The sequence below is a fragment of the Hyperoodon ampullatus genome (genome assembly GCF_949752795.1).
Source record: "Hyperoodon ampullatus genome assembly, chromosome: 16".
NCBI lineage: Eukaryota > Metazoa > Chordata > Mammalia > Artiodactyla > Ziphiidae > Hyperoodon > Hyperoodon ampullatus.
Genome location: NC_136929.1, coordinates 31,357,854 through 31,381,436, shown reverse-complemented (window position 1 = coordinate 31,381,436; position 23,583 = coordinate 31,357,854).

Below are 23,583 nucleotides of genomic sequence, written 5' to 3'. Positions count from 1 at the left end.
GATTCTCTTTATGGAGATTATTTCCTTTCCTCCATCCAGAAATGTTCTTATTTGTGTCAAAAATTATATATATGACAATTTTTCTTTGTAGATCTTAGGTGTGTCAGTGTTTTCCCTCAGCAAATAAATTCTATGAGGCTGGGGCACACTGTATGTTATTCTTTGGAATTCCCTATGGTGCTTATTTCAATTCTGGTCCCTTTGTAGCTGCTCCATAAATACTGTACTTGTCCATTTCTTGCTTGATTATCTGTTAGCTCAATCTAATCCAGTAGAAAATTAAAAAGAGGCTTGAGGCTCTCTACTCTCAATTCAGCTAACAGGAAAGATTTTCCAAAGCTAAAGGGTGGCTTATTTCTCTACCCGCTTTCCTCCTGATTAGTTATGAGCTATAAAAAGCAAACGGTAGAGCCCAGCCTAATGTTTTGAATGATGGAAAGATTGAGCAGGTTCTCAGATCTTTCTGTATTGGATTTGTCGATTGTAGTTTCATTAACCCTTATTAAACTGAAAGGCAGGTAGACATAGCTTTTGGATGGTCTGAAGAAATACTTCCCTCTCAGAAGAGATAATCAAGAAGAGGGAAGGACTGGGAGTTTGGGGTTAGCCGATGTAAACTATTGCATAGAATGGATAAACAACAAGGTCCTACTGTATAGCACAGGGAACTATAGCCAATATCTTGGGATAAACCATAATGGAAAAGAACATAAAAAAGTACGTATATATGTGTATAACTGAATCACTTTGCTGTACAGCAGAAATTAACACAATATTCTAAATCAACTATACCTCAATAAAAAAAAAAAGAATTGGCTGCGTTTCTATTTCACTGTGTATCATTCAATTTCCTTTAAGGGGATGATTTGATCACACAGACTTATCCAGGTTAGTTTGTTAGTATTCATCTGATCCAACTGCCATTTCACACGAGAGGGAAGCTCAGAGTACAGGTGGTTTATGAGGCCAACAACCAGGTAGAGGCATAATCAGGATTTATTCATTTCCCTCACTCCCCTTCTACCTTGTTTCATCACTTGTTTTCGATAAATAAAGGGATTGTCCTGGATACAGAGACAAGCTTAATCTCTTCCTTTTCTGATTCACCTTGGTTATTTATAAAATGAAGATGTCACGCTAATGAAAATATTTCCAACTTCCACCTGGAACTATTATGGAATTTAACGTTGAGAGTTAGATCCAAACATGAAACACTTTAAGTTACTTAGCAGAAATTTGCCATCTTACATGTATTTTGGGGGTTAAAAAAAAAAGAGACAATCATGAAGAAAGGCCAAAGAGTAAATATCTACCACTGCTTTTTCCACTCACATTCTGTAATACATTTAAATTTGTATGACAATAAATACGATTTTTAGGAGATTTATAAGAAAGAGTTCTGATGGAACCAAATAACACAGGCTTATTATTGTTCCCATCACCACAGTTTGAAAGGTGTGGCAGGAGAAAGTGAACAGAGAAGCTCAGATGAAAGACAATATTGATATTTGGCATGCTTAGATGATTTTCCACCCAAAGATACAAAATCCTTTTACCCACACTAATTATGCCTCCCCACCAGGGTCAGCCTTTGGCACAGCTGGGAAGCCGGCGGAGGTTGACTTTGGCATCTCTGGCCTTCTCTTTACTGTACCCCTTTTCTTTTTCGATATTGTTCACATGGCTCCTTTTTGAGTAGTACACATGCCATTGATTGTTAAGGAAGCAGATTCCTCGGTGCCAAGCTGGTCCTACTGAATCAGAGTATCTGTGAGTGCAGACCAGGAATCTGCATTTTTAACTGCATTTTCCCACCACCACCCCCATGATCTTCTACACACAGGGCTTTGAAAACCACTAAGCTAATAACCGATCCAGCCTCCCAAAGTTCTGTTCTTCTTCTACCTAACAAATCCCCTCTTCTGACGTGTAGATGACAGATGTGATTTAGTAGGAATGTTCATCAGTGATACTGGAAAAGCTTCTGCTTGTTTTAAGACAGAGAAAGAATGGTCTCTTTTTGGAATATTGGTCATTTGGAGTTGAGTGAGGGAGGTAATTTTAAAGTGGAAGCAACCTAAATGTCCATCAACAGAGGAATGGATAAAGAAGATGTGGTACGTATATACAATGGAATATTACTCAGCCATAAAAAGGAATGAAATTGGGTCATTTGTAGAGACATGGATGGACCTAAAGACTGTCATGCAGAGTGAAGTAAGTCAGAAAGAAAAAAACAAATATCGTATATTAACGCATATATGTGGAATCTGGAAAAATGGTATAGATGATCCTATTTGCAAAGCAGAAATAGAGACACAGATGTGGAGAACAAATGTATGGACACCAAGGGGGAAAGGAAGGAGGTGGGAGGAATTGGGAGATTGGAATTGATACATATACACTCTTGATACTGTATATAAAATAGATAACTAATGAGAACATACTGTATAGCACGGGGAACTCTACTTAATGCACTGTGGTGACCTGAATGGGAAGGAAGTCCAAAAGGGAGGGGATATATGTATATGTATGGCTGATTCATTTTGCTGTAAAGTAGAAACTAACACAACATTGTAAAGAAACTATACTCCAATAAAAATTAATTTAAAAAATAAAATTAAACATAAATTTTTAAAATATGTTAAAACTTTAACATATTAATTTACTTTTTAATATTTATTTTTTAATTTTTATTTTGCACAGGAATTGTTACTGCTAAGAAGGCTAAGTTAGTGGGACAGGCTTGACATGTAAGATCAGAGAGTCTTCAGTTTAAATACTGATTCCATCACTTATTAACTTGGTGATCTTCCCAATTTACTTAACTGTTCTTACCTTCATGTTCTTCACTTATATAATGAAGACAATAGTATATAAATTGAGGTATTATTCTGAGAAGTAAATGAGATAACTGTTTAGAGCATTGTATATGACAATACTTAAGACACATCGGATGTCCCAAACATATTTAATGCATGTGTATGGAAGGCCTTACATTAATTGGTTGTGTTGGGAGTGTGGGTAAAGTGGTGAATAAAAGAGACCCGATGTTCATCTAACAAAGAGCTTAAGTCACATCAAGGAGAAAGACCTGTAATTGTTTCAAGAAGAGGTAACTGTTGAATCAACATTCATTGATTTGACAAGTATTTACTGAGTTTCTACTGTGTGTAGATTCAGTTCTGAGTTAGGTATGAATATCCAGTGATAAATACGACAAATAAGGTTCTTCATGGAGCCTACATGTGTGGGGGGCAGAAAATAAACAAGTATGAAAATAATCAAATGGATGACACCGAATACTGAGAAGGTCTGCAAAGGGAGTAAGGCAGGATTATCTTAGGGGGATGTATTAGATTTCTAGGGCTGCTGTAACAAAATACACAAATTGGGAGGCTTAAAAACAACAAAAACGTATTCTCTCACAGTTTTAGAGGACAGAAATGTAAAATCAAAATTTTGGTCCTTCTGGAGGCTCTGAGGGAATACGGGTTTCATGCTTCTCTTTTAGCATCTGATGGTTTTTGGCAACTCTTGGCATTCCTTGGCTTGTAGGAAGATTACTACTATTTCTGCCTCCATCTTCCCATTATCTTTTCTCTGTGTTTTCTTTTCTTATAAGGAAAAATACCTTCCATTGGATTTAGCACCAACCCTAAGTCCAGGATGATCTCATCTTGAGATCCTTAATTACATCTGCAAAGAACTTTTATCCAATTAAGGTCATCTTCACAGTTTGCAGGGGTTAGGACTTGAACATATTTGAGCAGGGAGGGGGGGACTGCTCTGGATTCATCCCACTGTCAGAGGGATTTTGGCTGGGTGGGAAGCGGGTAGGCTACTTTACATGGTTGGAGAAAGCCTTTCTGAGGAGGAGAACTGAGCTGAGACTTGGATCATGAGAAGAAGCCAGCCATTCAAAGAGATCCAGTAAGAGGGAGTAGCATTCCTAAAGGCCCTGTGGTAGAAATGAACTTGGTAGGCTCAAGGAAAGGGAAGAAGGCCAGGATGGATACAGCAATCAGAGTGAGAGGGAGAAAGGTAAACATAAAAGATGAGGTCAGAGAGGTAGAAGCATGGACAGATCGTGCAGGGTCTTGTTAGTCAATAATTTTGTGCTTGTGTTTTATTATTATTGCAATAAGAAGGCTCTGTTGGAGAGGTAGGGAATTACTAGGGAGTTAACAGTAGGGAGTTAGATATGCAAATCTGGAGCTCAAGGGGAAATCTGGACCAGGTACATGTTTGCTCATCATCAACATATAGCTGGTGTTTTAAGCCATGGGCCAGGATGTGGTCATCTAGGGAACGAATGGCAATAGAAGACAGAGTTTTGGGTCTTTCCAATATTTAGAGTCCAGGAAGAGGAGCAAACAAAAGACAGTAGAAAGAAATGGGCAGTGGATTGAGAGGAAAACCAGAATCATGTGTTGTCATGGAATAATAGAAGACAATATTTGAAGATGGAATTGGTCAACTGTGTTGAATCCTGGAGAGAGATTGAGTAAAATGACAATAGAACACTAACCTGGCAAAATGCTTATCAATGGTGTCTTGAAAAAAATGCCTTCGTTGGAGTGACAGAGTTGAAAAATCCAACTGAAGTGACTTGAAGAGTGAATGGGACATGGAGAGGTGTGGGCAGGAAGTTTAGGCAACTCTTTTAAGATTTTTGTTATGAACAGATGAACATATAATTTACTATCCAAGCTAGGACACTTTAGAGAGGGAAGAGGGAGGGGTGTGCTAAGAATAAATAAATTATGTAATTTTAAAGAATCAGATTATTGAAGCATAATTTATAGACTATAAAATTCACCCTTTAAGGTGAATGGGTATAATAATTTGATGGGTAAAATTATATCATTTTAAAGTAAGTATTTGTTAACAAATTGATTTTAGCAAATCTGTGGAATCTATAAAAATTTTTTACAATAACCATCAAAAATCAAAAATAAAATTCTCTCTAGAAATGAAATATTAATTATATATGTAGTAATGAAAAAAATTTATTTCTCACTATATTGACTTTTCTGAACAATAAAAACAATATAAACAAAATAATTATTCTTGGCGTATGTTCAAATTTGAAAGAGGTCCTTTATCATATCTCTCCCCACTGTTTTTCTAAAGAATGTATTTTTTCTAATGTGGTTTTATTATCTGGAACTTTTTTCCATAAAGCTGCCTGCAATCTTCTTCAGTGCTTCATTTTATGACTTAAAATTTGAAAATGTGACACTTTATTTACTCTTCCTTATAAAACACAGTATTTTAAATAAAGAATACCCTCTCTCTACTGGTGCTGGGATACATGGTAAGCTCAGAGCAAAGTCTGTTAATTGAGGATGTTCTCAATTCTCTCTCTCTCTTTCTTTCTTTTTTTTTTCCGGCACTGTCAGGAGATAATATACTGTTAAATATTTGAGCTAATTTTTTTTTTAAAGCTATTGTCTTTTCCCCTTCATTCAAATCATCTTTGTTTTTTTAAATTTTTTTTTTGCGGTATGCGGGCCTCTCACTGTTGTGGCCTCTCCCGTTGCGGAGCACAGGCTCTGGACGTGCAAGCTCAGCAGCCATGGCTCACGGGCCCAGCCGCTCCGTGGCATGTGGGATCTTCAAGGACTGGGGCACGAACCCGCATCCCCTGCATTGGCAGGCGGACTCTCAACCACTGCACCACCAGGGAAGCCCCAAATCATCTTTGTTTTAAAATACTTTTGTAAGGCAAAAGTCTCTAATATACTCATCTCCATTTATAATTCTTTTGATTATTGTACAAATTTTGAGGCTATAAAATTATAGGCCTTCTCAATTTCTTTTCACTTCTGTATAAAATATGAATTTTTTCCAGTAACAAAAGAGGCTATATCAAAATATGCTCCCCACAAATTAAAATATTCTAAAACACAATTATAGAGTTTCACAGTCAAATCTTGCATAAAGAGTGAGCTCTCATCACCTAATATATTCAGTTCCTTTTTGCTTTTATAGGGATCAATTTCAATGCCCTCGTATTTGTAAGCTTTATTTCCAATCATTTCAATTTGTGAAAAGCCTCAAAATTTGAAGGCTTTTTTGGTGCTCCATGTGTTGACTGCTTTGATTAAAGATTTCAAGCTGATTCTAAACAAAATACAACCAAAATTTAGAGAACTTGTTTACAGAAAGCATGTTACCATTATAGGATGGTTTGGTTGCATCACAAAGAAATACTTCAAAAAGACACTTCTAAACTCCAACTGATGTCAGGCAGTAAAGAGAGAAAGAATTTACTGCTATGCTGAAATGATTTTTATATTCAATTATTCAGTAATCCAGTTACTTTGTGTAAATATAAAAATATTTCTAATATGATCAGTGCATTACCACAAACTTTTGTATGCCGTTATGAACTCTGAGAGCACAAGAACCAATTCCTGGAACATATGTGCTCCAAAGTTTGTTCATTTAGTAGCAAAACTGTGTTTAATCATGATGCTGTGCTCTACCAACATTTGTTTCTGTATTTTCACCCTCCACACACAAATTATCTTCAGTGTTGAATTTAAAGTAGATTTATAATAATATTTACAATAATGCCAAATGTTTCAACATTTACAGAATGAACTTCCAAAAACTTTACTATTATTATTTTTTTATAAATTTATTTATTTATTTTTGGCTGTACTGGGTAGTCGTTGCTGTGTACGGGCTTTCTTTTAGCTGCGGTGAGCAGGGGTTACTCTTCGTTGCAGTGTGCAGGCTTCTCATTGCGGTGGCTTCTCTTGTTGCAGAGCACGGGCTAGGCGCATGAGCTTCAGTAGTTGTGGCACATGGGCTTCAGTAGTTGTGGCTTGTGGGCTCTAGAACGCAGGCTCAGTAGTTGTGGTGCACGGGCTTAGTTGTTCCATGGCATGTGGGATCTTTCTGGCCCAGGGCTTGAACCCATGTCCCTTGCATTGGCAGGCGGATTCTTAACGACTGCGCCAACAGGGAAGTCCCCCCAAAACTTTATTATAGTACATGAAATGAGTTAAATAATCAAAACTTCATTGGAATTAACTTAATTGATATTTTGTTTGGAGTATCTAATATTACTAATACAAAACAGGCATAATTTTAATGTTTGTAAGTGTCTTCTGCTAATGAAATCAACATATTGACAGCCATCACTTCCTTTTTGCACATGTAAAAGAAAACTTGGAATAAAAGTGGGGAAAATTAACTAACAAGAACAGTCATTGGATCTAAATGAAAAGTCATACCTTGTAGAATGGTATGCACATGCATCTTCTGTAGCTACACGTGTGGAATGATCATCTTTGGGCATAGTTCTTTTAAACTTGCTACTAAGTTTTTCAATAGATGTTGATGTTTTTTCAACATGTGTATCTTCTGGTTTGGGTCCCTGTGGTGGATATTAATGTCAACACACATTCTATGCAATTAACATTCTGTGTTAATGTCAACAAAAGTTCTTCACCAACTGTTTCCTGAGAAATGGAAATTCAGAACTTAATTTTGAACTTGCATTTTCATTTTTTGAGTTTGTTGCTACCAAAAGAGTTTATTGAAAAATAGAAATGTTTTATCAAACAAACAATAAATAAGTAACTTAAAGGCACATAAATAGATTATATGCTTTAAGGTAGGACTACTCAGCCTCCATTCTTTTGTGTATTTTTCTTACATCTAACCTATGAGTCCTCACATTCCTCACTAACACTGTCATTTGTGCCTTGTGCTTCTCTTAGTTCATGGCATGGGCCACAGATCGGCAAGCTGTTGTACCCCACCTGGGTCCAGAAGGAGTTAGTTTTCCCCAGTGCTTGTGTCTGAGCATCTTTGTTTTACCAGCTAGCAAATAGCATGTTGCTCCTGAGAGCAAGGATGTAGTTATGCTGTATCACAAAAGGGTCAGGGAAGAAGTGATGTGTTACCACTGCTGTCTTTCAGATTTAACCAAGTGTTAAAGTGAGAACTCCACTCACTGGTATGTGACTCACATACTCTGAGCTGGAACCAAGACAGATGCTGGGAGTACAAAGCAAGAGGTCTATCATACCCATTCCAACTTATTTTGAATCAACTATTAGTAATATTACCTCATTATTAAAAAGAAAAATTCTGGGACAAATGTTAAACCAGATGGTATACCAGGACAACAGGCATAAAGCAGGGAAACTGTTACATATGGTCACCTTAGCTATAATAAGAAGCAAAGACATGGGGCTGTAGTTGGAGGGAGGTATAAGGTTAAATGAGTGTGTTTGGGGACTTCCCTGGTGGTCTAATGGTTAAGAACCCATCTTGCAATGCAGGGGAGCCAGTTTGATCCCCTGATGGGGAACTAAGATCCCACATGCTATGGGGCAACTAAGCCTGCACACCGCAACTACTGAACCCACCCACTCTGGAGCCCACACTCCACAACTAGAGAGAAGCCCGTGCACCGCAATGAAGAGCCTGTGCACCGGAACGAAAGATCCCGCGTGCCACAACGAAGACCTGATGCAGCCAAAAAATAAGTAAATAAAATTTTTTTTAAAAAAAGAGTGTGTTTGTTGCTGGTTTTTAAGGTGAAAGAGACTAGGAAATGCCCAGAATGTTACAGCATTTGGGGTAAAGGACATCTAATGCAGACTTACAACTTTTCTGGAAGACACCATCCTTGAACTAGTTTTGACTAGCATAGTAGTTATCTGAGGAAGGTCTGAGTATGTATCATCACAGTGGAGGGACCATCACAATAAAGACATGTTAAAGGAAGCGAAACTCTAAGAATAGATGCAGACTTCTAGGGAGGATTTATGTAGAGGAGCAGAGAAATAGTCAAGGAAAGGCTCCTGAGAAATGAGAAGACAGGGAGAACAAAAAGAATCATCTAGGCACAATGAGAAAGGTCAAGGTTAGAAGAGCACAGGGTCATTGAAGCCAAAAGAGGAATTTGAATGTGAGAGAATGACCCACAGAGGGAAGTGCAGTAGAAGGCCAGGAATGGTAGATTTGGTCATGGAGACGTCACTTGATGACTTGGAGCACTGTGGGATGTGTGTGGGAGCAGTGGTGGTGGAGGTCTCTGTGTGGCTGGAGACATCCTTATCCTCAAAGAGTAGAAGACTGCCTAAGATGTGAAGAAGTAGGAACAGACTGCAGAGCTTGGTTGCAAAAGATAAGGAAGCAATAAAGCGTCCATCAGAAAGGGGCATGTGATCCTGGGGCGATGTCATTGGTTTTGTTTAAGAATGAGAGAGACTTGTGTCTGCTTTTAAGTTGAGGGAAAAGATTATGCAGAAATAGACAGGTTCAAGGAATAGAGGAGATATAGTTAGAGGAAGGCCCCCCAAAAGACCAGAAGGGATGACAAGGGCAGATGAGGAGGGGCTGTTTTTGAACTTGATGACTACATTACATTTTGCAACTATAACTTTAATTGTTTACTTGTTTATTGTCCTTGTCACCAATTAGCGAGTCAGCCCATGAGGACAGGTACTATTTCTGTTCTATTTAATCCTGTGTACCTAGTGCCTAGTCCAACGTGGTAAGGGCTCAGTTAATTTTTGCTAGTGAATCAAATGATTGAAAAGACTGGTCAGGGCTTCCCTGGTGGCTCAGTGGTTGAGAGTCTGCCTGCCGATGCAGGGGACACGGGTTTGTGCCCTGGTCTGGGAGGATCCCACATGCCATGGAGTGGCTGGGCCCGTGAGCCATGGCCGCTGGGCCTGCGCGTCCAGAGCCTGTGCTCTGCAACGGGAGAGGACACAGCAGTGAGAGGCCCGCGTAACGCAAAAAAGAAAAAAAAAGACTGGTCATTTTCTGAGGCTACAGGAGACTTCAAAATATTGGATTAGACATTCCAACAAAAATTATAATAAATATAAAAAGTAAATCATACTACAACTTTAAGTGATTACTTTCATCCAGAGTAGGAGCACAGACTGTAATTCAACCTTGGGGGCTGAAATTGAGCCCCCCCAAATAGACCTACATTGTTTTGTGTAATACTTTCAAGAACTGTATGCTAAAGATGTTGTTATATTGCATTTTCACTGGTAAGAAAACCAGCAGCTTGACTGCAACAATCACATGGCAGGTAGATGGTAGGGGCAGGATTTGAACCCAGCTCGGTCAGCCTCCAAAGACCATGTTTACTCTGTCTTGTTGGTGCTCTGAAGACTCATCATTTTCAATTGTTTCTGGACATTTTAATGCTTCTTTTGATTGTACTTTGAAGGGTTTTTTGGATGACTGACAATTGCCTAAAATGCTCACTAGAATGTAAACTCTATGAGGGCAGGCAGGAATTTATTTATTTATTTATTTATTTTGGTCAGTTTTGTTCCATGCAGTGTATCCCCAGCAGCTGGAATAGTTTCTGGGCCATGGTGTGTACTGAATAAATATTTGTTGAATTGGTGAAAGTATGAATAAAATACTTCTGGGCATGTTTCTTCCTTCTAGGTTACACCTTTGAGGTCTGCTAAAATGTATGCTTCTGGGGGAGGTACCAGTTTCAACTCTTGCTGTTCACTGAATAAATGAAGGATATCAAGGCAGGTGGCAGAGAAATCTTTGAGTGGAGGGCCTGAGGAAACTTGTCCATGAATGAACATGGATTAGTTGAGTTTACCTCCTCTGACACTTGGCCAAGGCCTGACGTAGAGGGACCATCTTCGTGATAGCTCATCACTCAACATGCCAGTGAGCTTTAAACTCTGAGTGTCTGAAAAGTGACTGGCTGATGCTGATCTACTCAATGTAAAAGAAAATGGATTTTCCCTAAGTTCAAGTGGTAATTCTCACAAATATTTGTCATGTTCATTTATAAATAAAATGATATTTCAAGTAAGTGATAGCAACAAGTATATGGAAACCTACTATGTATTTAGATTGGTGTAAGACAATTTAATATTTACAATGATTCTTTTATTCATTCAATAAATATTTAGTTGGCACCTCCTGTGGTCCAAGCACTAATGAATATTATGTTACTATATATTACTTGTAGATATAGAGAATGCTTGACTTTCAAACACAGTAACTAGAACTAATTACTGATGCAGATTACACAAAGCTAATCTGAATTAACTTTGAATGCAATCTATTTCTGCTATCCTTGTTCCCCACCTGAGAGATGATGATATTAGTGTAGGGACATACTTGGACCCTCAGAGTTGGTATAAAGATCATTTTAAAATGAAAATATTTGAGCTACAGAAGCTACAACAGGAAATCTTCTCTGAACTTCCCTTTATCTGACTAAAGTGGAACCTCCTGAGGGTACACCTAACATTAACCCCTCAAAGGAGTTTCCAGAAAATTCAGTTGCTATGCAGACTGACCACCCATTCCCACAAGCATCGGAAAGCCCAACAGAACCTTCCATGCTTTCCCACTGAAGTCCTAAACCAGCCCCTACCTTTGTTAAGTTGATATATATAAACCTTACTCATTGCTAAGCAACTCCCACACATATTTGTAAATAAATCTTGTCTTCTCTCCTGTTAATCTGTCAGTTAATTTGCAGGCCCCCAGGCACCAGACCCAAGTCAGTAGAGAAAAAATTTTCCTCTCAATATTAACCTATTTTTGTCTAGCAGTTCATAGCAAAAGTAAATTTTTAACAATACAGTACAGTAAATTCAAGTTATGCTTAACATTTATAACTTTCACCAGTGGCTATAGAGGAAAACACGTCCCAGGGACATAGTGCTCAACACTGTCTGTATTTGAATACTGACTGCCCACTTGCTAACCATGATCTTGACCAAGCAAATTAATCTCTCAGTGCCTCAGTTTTCTTACTCATAAAATGGGAATAAAAATAGTACCTCATGGGATGGTTATGAAAATAAAATGGGATAACACATGCAAAGCTTTTAGATTGGGATGCGTGAATAGTAAGGGCTCAAATAGATATTATTATTCCAAGGTCTCCATAGGAGTGGGGGGGGCAGTCTTGGCCACACCCCACGACGATTGCCTCTAAACACCAGTTATCTGCTGGTTTCTTTACTTTAAGTAGTTTCTTGACCTAAGGGAACATTTCTGAATGAATGTTAGTGTTGTGACAGAGAAAGTTCTTTTGTTTTCAGGATATCAGTTTGTACTTCTCTATAATTTTTTTAAAGTAATTTATGATTTCTGAATATTTGGGGCTCATTATGGACACTCGTAAAGTTTTGAACATTTGAAACTAACCTAAATGTCAGCACACTTTGAAAGGTTTATTAGCAATGCAAATGTGAAGCTAGCAGTACTGTGAATAATTACAATAAAGAGAGCAATTATACCCACTAACTAGGACTTGCAGGCCATTCAGGTTTCTAGAACTTGGCTATGATGAGTTAGAGAAGCAAAAGGAAAGGAAGATAGAATGATCTATTTCTAAGTGTACAGAATTTCGCTAATCTTGATGACCTGGAGTCAGGGTCAATACTCCTGCAGTTCATAACAAAGACTATCATTTATTGATAACCAAATGTTAGGATCCTTGCTAATCTTTTTCTAGACATGATCTCATTTGACCTTTAATGAAACCCAGTAAGATAGGTATTATTATTTCTGATAAACAAAGGAGGAAACTCAGTGTTTTAAGGTTTAAATAACATGTCTAAATTCAAATGTCTAGTAAGTGGTGGAAGTTCGATTTGAAGCCACCTAAGAGTGTCTGTTTTAAAGCCAGATTTCTTAACCACCACACTGAACAGCTCCCATGGTCTTAGTCTTCATATTGCATTTAGACAGCTTCTGTAGTTTATTTGTAGATGGGCTACACTTGGAGTTATATTTTATGCAATACTAATTAAAATCTTAAAAATGGGCATAAGTGTATGTCTATACATGGAATATAAGCATACATTAACAACACAGAGAGCTTTACAAAAAATCCCTTATTTTGGTGACTGCAAAGGATATTAATTTCTCCTTCTTTTCATTCTTCTCTTCCAGTTCTGCTTCTTCTTCGTGTTTGTCTTTGTCTTCATCTTCATCTTTGTCTTCATCTTCTTCTTTAACCACTCTCCCACAAAAGACTGGAGGAACATGAAAGGAGAATATTGCCCTGGTTGCAGAGGTTGATCTGAACATATGGAAAGGAATAACTCGTGAACCCCGAGATCCTTTCCACTGCCCTAACATTCCCACACTTTGCTTTATCTCCATTCACATTTACAATGTATCTTTCTTCTAAAGATCTCAAAGGCTCTGAAACTCATATTATTATCATAGGGCTGTGACTCAAATACACGCAAATTTAAATTTAAAAAGAGAATGATTAATTTCGGGGAGGCCCAGCTCACTTGGTGCTGAATTCCTTCTTTTTCTTGTGGTGAGCATGAGTTTTCTGAATCAGCTAGTGTGTCTCTCTGTATTAGATGGGTGACCCAGCACCTCTCTTTGCTGAGTCAGAGGGTGCTGTATGCTCACGCTTCCTTTGGGCTGAGTGACTACATGAGGTTCTGTCACGCATACTTTTTATTAATGCAACGCATCAGGTAACAAGCAGAAGCAAAGGTTAATTTCCAGGGAATGCCAGCAGGACTACTTGCACAAAGGAAATGGTTTGTGATAAAGAATCATCTGCAGCTAAAGGCTTTTATTCCCCTTCCCAGCTTGTTTCATATTTAAACGTTGCTTATATGGAAAAAAGCCAGTGATATTTTGAGTGTGTGTGCATTATTTTTTTAAGTCGAGGTGATTCTAATATGATCAGCAGAAAACATGAATGACTAATTTGGGTTCTGCTTATTACGAAACATCTGTGTGATTTCTTTTTCTGATAAGTACGTTTGATTGTGGGTATTCCAGAAGATTCTGCTTTTTACATTTTAATACCCTCAGTAGATATTTATTTAGTCCTGATTGTGTGCAAAGCTCTGTACTAGACACTGGGGAGGGAGGTTATTGGAAGAGAAGAGGAAAGAGATATCAAGATGACTATAACAGAGGCTCGGCCCTCATAGGGCTGGAGGATGTGGCATCACGTACATTACAAGGGTGGAAAGTGCTTAGTCTCTTACATAAGCTAAGTGTGATAGGAAATCTCATTTTCAAACTGGGACCCTAAGGCTGGAATTGTGGCTGCTAGTTCCTCTGGTCCTAGCAATATCTTTTCAGATCTTTTGATTCCAAACATTCATGCAAACATCACACTTCATTAATCTGCCCAGGCTGGACTGATATTATCCAAGTTAACTGGACCTAATGGAAAATATGAAGAATAGGGGGAAACAATCTCCATAACGACTTAAATCTTTTTCATTTTTTAGGATTAGTGCTAACTTAGTGTGCTTTCTATTCTGAACAATATCTTCCTAACTCTTCTCTTCCCTGTTTGTCCCTATCCCAGTCATAAAGCTACCAAGTAGCTGTTTAGAAATAATCATTAATCAGGAGGAGAAATAATGAAAGAGTGGCGTTAAAGTGTTGACATTGTCACCATGAAGGAGAAGGGAGGGGGAAGAAGTTTTCTAGGGGGACATTAAAATACTCTCATAGAATCGTAGAATCAGAAGGAACCTCAGAGATTGAGTTGAATATCCTTCCAATAGAAAGTTCCCTCTTTCCAATCCCTGTTAGTTGCTCAAGATGGCTTCCAGTACTTCAAATGACTGTCCAGTGACTCCTTTTGGGTGTCCCACTCTCATCAAGGATTAGTCAGGAGTTCTCAGCTGCAAGTGACAGAAAGCTGAGTCAGTGTAGCTTAAATAAAAATAGGAATCTATTGCTCTGTGTAAGTGGGTAGACATAACTGAACACAGAAATTTATAGACTTACATGAATTATCTTGTCTCCTCTTCCCTCTGTGTGGGTTCAATATCAAGCATTCTCTTCTCATGTTGTGGCAATGATAGGCTTATAACATCCTTTCAACTAGGGATTGTAGTGAAAGTCCAAGTCTCTTTCTTAAAAGAATGTGGGACAAAAAAGCAACCCAGGGTCACTGAGGTCATATGTCCCCTCCTGAACCAGGGGGATGGATTATTCTGGCCAGTCCCTGACACTAAAGGGTGTGGTCAGTGCTACTTGAGCTGTGTAGATTTAAGAAGGGGCAGGGTTGTTTCCCAAGAATTGTTAGGTGTCTAAGCACGTGTATATCTACTACATGCCTCTAACTCAACAAGTCCAAAACAGAACTCTTCAACTCTTCTTCTTAAATGAGCTCTTCCATCTCTGTTCTCTTCTCAGAGAATGGTTGTCAACTCCTGCCTAGTAGGCCAAATTTGGGAACACCCTAGACTTTCCCTTTTTTTGTAACCTCCATAACCAATCACCAAATCTTTTCTGTTGGACTTTTCGATATTTCTCAAATCTGTCCATTTCTATCCAATCTGATTATACAATCTTTGTTCAGGGTCACCATCATCTCTGGATTTCTATAAGCCTCCTGATTGGTCTCCCTGCCTTCAGTCTGGAAGGGTGTTCTGTATCTAAACACATTCCTCACTGGAAAACAGAGTAATCTTTTCAAATGAAAATTCTGATCATTTTACAGACCCTTTTAAATATGGATTTCATTGCCCTCAGGATAAAGTGCAAAACTCTTTGCGTGATTGAACATGTCCTTCACGATCTGACCACTGTACATTCCAGTGTCACAGAATAAAAATTTATTTCAGTTGTCAATTTTACCTAGTGGTAATTAAAAACCTTATTTTTATAGTAATGGATTTAGCATGAAGCAGAATGCAAAATTTGAATTATTTTAAGAGAAAATAATTAAGGAAATGTGTGGCATTCACTGAGATCTGGCTCGCCTTTCTTTCTGGGCCCATGGGTGGATTATCCTTCTTGAAACCTAAAGTTGAATGCCTGTTTCTGTCTAATATTTGTGAGCAGATCATTTAATTGCTGGTGTGAAGCCTTCCAGAGCTTTCTTTTCTTTTGATAAAGTGATTTTCAATATTTCAGATAGCGACTTCTTCAAGCTTGGAACTTGAAAGGAAAACGACACTAAACAGATTCCTCAGTCAGCTTGTAATGAATATGAAGTGGGAGGGAGGAGAACCCTTCTCTGTTTTAGGCAAATGTTGAGGATGTTTGTTACAGCAGCACAATCTAGCCTATCCTGTCTGAGACAATAGATCTGTCCTCTCCAATTTCATGGAGGCAGTTCTCTCTATTCTGCTGTTAGGAGTTCAGGTGCACTTTGAGATGTACTGCTTTATGGCATCAAGCTGAGTGCTATTGTATACTAGATGTTCAAATAATGTTTCTAGAAGAAAATTTATTCTATTTTGAACAGTTTAAATGTGATCTCTTCTGGAGTTAGAAGGATATATATATTTTTTACTTTTTTAAATAATGATAATAGAGATTAATTATTAAAGTGATGTGTGACTCATTTTATTTCTACTTTTTCCTTCACAAAAGGTAAATACTATTTTTGGGGAACATATAATCACAATTTCAGCACATAGCCTAGTACTATTTAGCAGTCATATTCCACAGCCTTTTTCCAAGTTTATTTTATAAATATCTGAAGAATTTTTAGCACATTTAAATCTGTTTCCTTCCTCATGATAGAAATGTGATGCCTCCATCCCTGTGAGAAATACACAGAAATGGCTATGAGTGGACTTGTGTATTACACATATACTACAATGTCTGTGTTTGAAGTTAATCTTTTCCCAAACAGGTTTAAGAAAGGTCTAAGTGAACGTTTGTAAATTTGAGTCAGTGTTGGCCAGCAGTAAAAAAGCAAGTTAGGAACCAGCAGATTTCAAGACAGTCCTTTATTGCTATAAAACTACTGGTATGCCCAACCCACCCTAAAGATCATTGAAATAGGCAACTGTGGGATTTATAAGGAACTAAAAGCTCTTACATTGAATTATAGCAAACCCAGCAATTAACAATGCTGAGGTAGGCTATAAGATTTCCCAGGGCTGATCAAATTCTCTTTCTAGCTAAGTGAAGATTCTCTCTTGTTTAGGTTTGCATATTGTTTGGTCCCTGAAAGTTAAATATCCTCTACTGATTTTGCTTGCTGGTTATTGTTTCATTCATTCATAGGGCACATATTCAAGTTTTTAAAGGCAAATTTTTCCACATCTCTAAGTATGACAAGAGTTTCTAACCTGAGATAAAGTGTAAACTCTGTTAAGGTATTAGTATATGTATTTTCTGTATTGTTTAAATAGTCATATTTTTACAAATGCTTTTTGAAAGAGTGGTACAATTATAAAGGTAAGTTTGCACAGAGAACCATCTTGCTTAACCTTTAAATTCAATCATTATGTACAACTGTGATTATAGGTCTGTCTGATTCAGGAAAAAGTGCCCATTTTAATTTATTTCTAATGTTAATTCAATAGATTCAACTGCTACTTTCTCCAAGAACTGTTGTCTATTTAATTACATCCATATACAGCTTAAGCAGTTCAGTTTTTGTATAAATGCTCTCTTTTTTCCTCTCTCTCTTTCCTTCCACATATATACACACCTAGTCCAAGTAACAGAAATGGAAATGATTTAAACCTAATTGTATTAGTAATAAATTATGTATGTACTATTAAGAGGTGTTCATTCTGGTGTTTTTACAGGAACTTTTCATATTTTCTCACATGTTTAAATTCTTTATTTTTTGTGGTATAGGAAAGCTCTTTTATAATAACTGTCATCTCTTTCATCAAAATGGCCCCTAAAGTCCCTTCAAGGCAGGAACTACATGTTTTTCAACTCCTCCATTTATAGACTGTAATATAAAAATTTTAAACATTTAATATTTTTTCCATTAAATAGATTAGACTATTTCACCTTTTTTCTTTTGAAGCTCATTTATGTAATAACTAAGTGATTAATTTAAAAATTAAACCAGATGTTTATTATATCTCAATAAAGCTGGGAGAAAATTAAATTAAACTTTTATTATAAGTTCCACAAGATCTGTATTTCCATTGGTATTTGTCATCATTACTATAGAGAACCCAAGGCACCATTTGTAGTGTCTAGAATTTAATCAAGGTATCGTTCTTCTTTTGCAGTGGAGTGCCTGGGGGTGGGTAAGTGGAAGGAGTTCACCTTGGGTTCAGGCAGTAAGAGGCTGCAATGTCTGTGGAGAAACTTAAAGACAACTTAAAGACAACTAAATGCCCGTCTGCTTTTATTACAACCACAGACCAGCATTTCTAAACAATATCAGTGATCAATGACTCTTCCCCACTGGGGTATACTGCTTCAGAGTCTTCCTCTCTTTTTATTTATTTATTTTTTTAAACTTCTTTTTATTGGAGTATAATTGCTTTAAAATATTGTGTCAGTTTCTGCTGTACAATGAAGTGAATCAGCTATATGTATACATATATCCCCTCCCTCTTGAGCCTCCCTCCCACCCTCCCCCACATCCCACCCCTCTAGGTCATCACAGAGCACTGAACTGATCTCCCTGTGTTATACAGCAGGTTCTCACTAGCTATCTATTTTACACATGGTAGTGTATTGATGTCAAACCTAATCTCCCAATTCATCCCACCCTCCCCTCCCCATCTGAGTCCACATGTCTGTTCCCTACATCTATGTCTCTATTCCTGCCCTGCAAATAGGTTCATCTGTACCAGTTTTTCAAGATTCCACATATATGCATTAATATACGATATTTGTTTTTCTCTTTTTGGCTTACTTCAGTCTGTATGACAGACTCTAGGTCCATCCACATCACCCAGTTCTTTGGACCACAATTTTTTCAAGTTAAATTCCTCATTATTTTACAGATGTTAAGTATTTCATAGCACTAACATTTTACAAAAAGAACTTTGCAGACTCTCAGCAGATCTTCAGTTTCAGAGTTAAGTCATCTCAAGAAAGGGAGCAGTTTTGTCCTCATTTGGTGATGATAAAGAAGATCCATTTACTATAATTCTGGGCTCAAAAAGCTGAGGGCTGTTCTGGTGAGGCCTTTAGAAGGGTAACTGAGCCCTCAAAATTTCTAAAGACTTTCCAGCATCTTTCCTGATCCCTAACCAGATCTTCTCTTCTCTAGCTACCTTACTGTAAATGTAGGTGGCTCTACTTGGCAACTAAAGGTAAACTAAGGTAGCTGATTAGAATTGGGAATCTCTCCACAAAGAACAATGCTTGAGTAATTAAGATAGCAATACATCATTTTTATAGTTCTCATAATGTGTTTGCCTAGGACATCTCCACAAATTATTCACAGCACGTGATTTTATTTTATTTCATTTAAAATTTATTTTATTGAAGTATAGTTGATTTACAATGTTGTGTTAATTTCTACTGTACAGAAGAGTGATTCAGTTATACATATATATGTATAAGAATAAGAAATAATGTGTATATATATATATATATATACACATTCTTTTTCATATTTTTTTCCATTATGATTTATCACAGGACATTGAATACAGTTCCCTGTGCTATACAGTAGGATCTTGTTGTTCATCCATTCTATATATGCTAGTTTATACCTGCTAACCCCAGCTCCCAATGCATCCCTCCCTGACCCTCTCCCCTTGGCAACCACAAGTCTGTTCTCTATGTCTGTGAGTCTGTTTCTGTTTCATAGATAAATTCATTTGCATCATATTTTAGATTCCACATATAAGGGATATCATATGGTATTTTTCTCTCTCTTTCTGAATTACTTCACTCAGTATGCTAATCTCTAGGTCCATCCATATTGCTGCAAATGGCATGATTTCATTCTTTTTTATGGGTGAGTAGTATTCCAGTGTGTGTGTGTGTGTGTGTGTGTGTGTGTGTGTGCGTGTGTATCACATCTTCTTTATCCATTTATCTGTTGATGGATATTTAGGTTATTTCCATGTCTTGGCTACTGTAAATAGTCACAGCATGTGATTTTACTTCATTGAAAACATTAAGCAAACAACTGTAATAATGCCTTTTTCCTCTCACAACTGTTCAATCATTTATTATACCTTTCAATATTCTAACAACTATGTGTGAAAACTTAAAGCAATGGAGAAAAAGGTGATTGGAATACTCTATTTGCTTAGAATGGCAGTGCTTTATGGTGAAAAAAAAAAAAAAACGCTGACTCTAGATCTACCATTAACTAATTGTGTGATAACTTTCAGCAAGTCAGTTAACCCCTTAGAGCCTCCGTTTCTTCATCTGAAAAGGGAGAATGACAGTAGCTAGTGTAACCCTCCTGTGGGGCTGTTGTGAAGAGCAAGGTAAACAATATAGGTGAAATGACTTTGAAAACTGTTAAGCATAGCTGGCAAACTCACAAGCCTACAGGGGCCAGCAGACAACACAAAAGTGTAAATCAGGTTCATTGTAACAATAAGGGCAATGGGGTATATGGTTGGCCTGGAGAATGTGGCCCATGACTAAAGCCATTCAAATGTGCTTATTTATTTTGTAAAATGTACCAATCAAGCAAAGCAGTCTGAGTGTCACTAGTTGTGACTTTCATTCAAAAGTTTAATATGGATGTAAGGGTTGTATTGATAGGGATGTATACTATGCCCATTTCCTCAAAATGAAAGAAAAAGAAAGTAGCCATTGAATATGCTTATCTAGCAGCAGAAGGGATTTGGGTTAGATATTAAGGAAAGCTTTCCAAATACTTCAAAATTATATTATCCACATGTCAGCTTGGAATGCAGATAGAGTTATAGAGTCCCCACAAGTCTGTGTTGGCAGAAAGTTCTATATCTTCCTCTTGGGTCCTCTCCTGTCTCCTCCCCAACTGTCTAGATCCCTGAGAGGGACCCAAGGTGTCAGTGGGTAGGAAAGAGTGAACAGGAACTGCTGTCCTTGTTCTTCACTGTTTTGGCCACTGTCCCATGTTACAGTTGAACACAAGTCTAAATAGTTAACAATCCATGAGATCATCACAGTTCTGGCCTCACACGAGTGTATAAAAATAAGCAGTTCACAGACCCCAAATCAGTCACTCCAGGCAAAACAATGTTCCTACCATTCCTGTACTTAGGGTTGCCAAAGACCACAGTAGAAGCTCAAGGTATCAGGATGAAGAAGAAAATCTTGGTTTTATTTATGGGTCAATTAATTTATGTTAATTGTCTGGAATGATAACCTAAAACTTAAAATCAGTTGAGAGAAATTTCCCAGAAAGAGGTTGATTTTGATCTGTGTATTTACCACATCTTGGGGAAAAGCTACCCTTGCATACCAGCTCCTCTGTCAGCGAGAGATATTTGAAACACTCTTCTTGGAAAATGTAGATTTGCTTCCTTGGTTCCCATGTCTGTTTCAGACTGACAGTCCCTTTCAGCAAATTCCTGAACTGCAGCTGCTGCTGATGTTTCTGAAGCTTCTATCCCTGGGACCCGATGAGGAAAAATATACTTCTGCTTCAAGACACTCTCTTTCTTCTGTATTTGAATATTGCAGGCCACATGTGGCATTTCTTTCTGCTGTATTGTTTTCTACAATGTAGGGCAAGCCTGTAGGGTTTTCTTTCCCTCTGTTCTCTTTGGCTCCATTCAGGAAGATTCTGTTGAATTTGAAGTTTGGTTTACTAAACACCTTTCCTGTTTTTTTGGTTTTGTTTTCCAAATTTTCCAGCCATCACACCAAAATGTGGAGATTTTCAGGGGCCTACCTAAGTTCTGAGCCAACTGAAAAATAAGACAACAGAGGGTGGGGGGCAGGGCACCAAAATTACCTTTATTACTGATAAAGTCTAAATTGTAGAACATAAGTGTATTAGTTCTGTAAGGCTGCTGAAACAAAGAATCACAAACTGAGTGGCTTAAAAGAACAGAAATGTGTTGTCCCACATTTCTTGAGGTTAGAAGTCTGAAATCAAGCTGTTGGCCATGCCATGCTACCTCTGAAACCCATATGGGCAAATCCTTCCTTGCCTCTTTTAGCTTCCGATATTTGCCAGCAACCTTTGGCATTCCTTGGCTTGTAGATGCATTGCTCCAATTTCTGCCTCCATTGTCACATGGCCGTCTTCTCCCTGTGTCTTTACCTTTCTTATACAGACACCAGTTGTACTGGATTTGGGACCACCCTAATGACCTCAACTTGATTACATCTGCAAAGACCCTATTTCCAAGTGAGGTCATATTCGCAGGTACTTAGCGTTAGGACTTCAAAATATCTTTTGGGGGTACACAGTTTGACCCATTACAATAACTTAAGGTGAGAGCCAAATGGACAAGCTACTGAACCTCAAAACTGGGCAGATTTACTTGTCCGGTCATGGCACTCTATTTTGGGACAGGACTCTTCATAGCATGTAAAATCTTTGGCATGAAGAGCAGAGAGGAACTCTTACTCCTTGGGGTAATATATATTATAGAGTAAAAACAAAACACCCAAGATACAATAAGGAAGCATAAAAAGCATTCACAAACAAGATTTTAAAAGATTGAACACATTCGTTTTATCAGTAAATAAAACTGATTTAAAGACTCTTAGATAAAGGTGTCCTAGATACTCAGTTGACTAACCTACAAAATAACAATAGCCAAGGTTTATCAACAAATATAACTAAAAAGAAAACAGGGATAACAATATTTTATACAACAAAATCATTAACCAGATTAAATTTATATTGCTGAATAACAATGGAGAAAGATACATGGAAAGAAATTTTACAAATGAGAGGAAAAGTTGACAGGAGCAATAATTTAATCTCTCAGTCTTCCCAGAGCCTCCTTCCTGCCCCCTACTCCAAAATAAGTGTGTACAGAATCTGAATAATGTAAGTTATGAGGATGAATTGATAATAATACAGTAAATAAAATAGACTATAATTCTTCTCAGGTGTTCATGGAATATTTCCAAAAGTTGGTCATATAATTGTTTTCATATGCATACACAAAAAGCCTTGAAAAATGAACCACATTCTCTGACTGCAGGATAATAAACCAGAAATAAATAGTATAATTTAAAACAAAACTAAACCCTTTCCAAATATTTTAAAATTAAGAAACACTTCTCAGATCACTACTTACTCAAATTATTATAGTCTGAGTTAACAATAATGAATACTAATCTATTTGGAAAAAATAGGTGGTGCCAAATTCCTACTTTGAAGTGAATCTTTAGTCCCACATGACAGAGTAGAAGCAAAGCAATTAATTAAACATTCAACTAAAGGTGGGAGAGAAAGAACCATGAACACAAACTAGAGGGACAAATAAAATCAAAACACTCTAAAGAAGTTTGTTATTCTAACACTGAAAATGATAGAGCCATGAAAATAATTCCAGGCAAACATGTGTAGTTACTAAATATGAGCCTGAGACAGTGGGGTTGACAAGCAATTTTATTTACTGCTCCTCTTTATTTACCACTATTTTACAAGATTCTGTTGTTTGAACTCTGAGGGTATATTTACCTAGTCAGAAAATAGGTTCTGGAGCAACTGAAAGAGCAAAGACTAATTTGAGAAAGGGCAAAAGAAGAAGTAAGTAAAGTAGTAAATACGGGAAGGCCAGTGCAAATTCTGGATAGAAGAATAGTTTAAGCATAACTGATGTTAAAAAAGTATTTGCAAATGACAAACTCTGCACATGGGAAAAAAAAAAAGTAAGAAAAAGAAAGCAAGAAAGTAAAAAGGTTAACATAGGAACACCAAAATATATAAAACAATTATTAACAGACCTAAAGGGAAAAACTGACAGC